We start from the raw sequence: 1,733 nt of genomic DNA on the forward strand, positions 1-1,733 counted from the left end.
CTCTTTACTTGCAGCAAGCAAGGTTGTGTCATTTTTTTTCTGTTGAAAATTTTATTAACATTTAATAACAATAAATCATTCCATTTTTTTACCGTTTTTAGGAACTTTTTGTTTTAAAGATTAAACTTACTTCAACAGTACTCATGTAAACCAATCGAATATGAATATAGCTTTCATAATGAACCTCCCAAGTAAATCTTTGTAATATCTACTTTCTTTCTTGAGATGACAGTAACATTTCTAAAGTAATATTGTTTTCTTATTAACATTTGCTGTTTTCAGAATTAATGGTTATTAACATGTCTTGATTTCTAATACTTTGCTAAGGTAAGATAGAAACGTAATATTTTAAAATTTAAATTTAAAAATTTTTCAATTTCCGATGAACTATTTTATATTAAAAAACTATTTGGTAACAAGTGTTCTTATGTTTAAAATTCTAAAAGTAATCTTTAGTCCCCAACTGAACTTTGTACATCAAGATTTTTTTTATTTTAATGATATTTATGTAATAAATGTTAATCACTAAGTTCCTCCTCATCACTGCTTTTCTTTATTCGTGGGCAACTTAAATCATCTGATGTTGAGGGGTTCCCTGAACTGGGTTTCCTTTTTTTGTTTCTTTCTTCAATTTTGGCTTGCTGGAAAGCTATGACTTGGCCAAGACTGCCAAGAGCAGGACCTTCCCCCTTCATCGTCACTTTCTTCCGCGTACTCAATTTGTTGTTCTGGTTCAGAGATTTCCTTTTTTTATTTCCTTTTTCTCCTCTTCTTTGGAATTTCACATTTTCCAAACATATTTTTAGAACAGGCATAACTTAAGTGGCCATTTTTCCCACTTTCATAACACTTAGATTCATCAAAGTAGTGTTGTCTTCGGATGAACTCAGCTGCCCTTACACTGTCAGTAGCAATGCTTGCTTTTATCACTCTACCAAATAACTCTTGGTTGTTTATTGCCCTGGTACAGTTTTGTGCACATTCTTCATCCAAAAATAAAAAAATACAACCCCTTTGCTCTTCCTGGTATCGCTAACTTTCATTATAGTAACCTTTACAACTTTGTTGTTCTTGGAAAATATGCAGTATAAGTCATGGTTTGTCACGGAAAATGGCAGGTTGGATACATACAATGTATTTTTACTTCTAGCCAATCCACCACCCATTTAGTTTAGGAGGCTAGAAGTTAGAATTTGGGGTTCTGGCTTTAGGTGATGGCTTTCTCTGTCAGCGGGAAGGTCCTTATTCCTTGGCTCCTTGGTGATTTTCGTGTGGTTTGGCATGTGTCTTCCCCCATCTCTGCTAGGTAGTGTCATTTGAATATCTGCAGGTTGTTAATGAGTCTTCCTCCAATCCTGCTGCCACGTTCTTCTTATACTCCAGGTTCTTGGATTATTTGCTCAGTGTAGCTATTGAATAAGTGTGGTAGAAGGTTACAACCCTGCTGCACACCTTCCCTGATTTTAAACCACACAGTATACCCTTGTTCTGTTCACAGGACTGCCTCTTGGTCTATGTACAGGTTCCTCATGAGCACAACTAAGTGTACTGGAATTCCTGTTTTTTGAAATTTTATCCATAATTTATTATGATCCACACAGTTGAATGCCTTTGCATTGTCAATGAAACACAGGTAAATGTCTTTCTGGTAGTCTCTGCTTTCAGCTAGGATGCATCTGACATCAGCAATGATATCCCTCATTCCACGTCCCCTTCTGAATCCGTCTTGAATT

General features: G+C 35.4%; 1 pseudogene; it reads right to left on the reverse strand.

Annotated features, from left to right (window-relative positions):
• Positions 1-518: 518 nt before the first annotated feature.
• LOC126066063 (zinc finger CCHC-type and RNA-binding motif-containing protein 1-like) lies at positions 519-1,166 on the reverse strand (annotated as a pseudogene).
• Positions 1,167-1,733: the final 567 nt, after the last annotated feature.

The sequence above is a fragment of the Elephas maximus genome, chromosome 22 (genome assembly GCF_024166365.1).
Source record: "Elephas maximus indicus isolate mEleMax1 chromosome 22, mEleMax1 primary haplotype, whole genome shotgun sequence".
NCBI classification, from domain to species: domain Eukaryota; kingdom Metazoa; phylum Chordata; class Mammalia; order Proboscidea; family Elephantidae; genus Elephas; species Elephas maximus.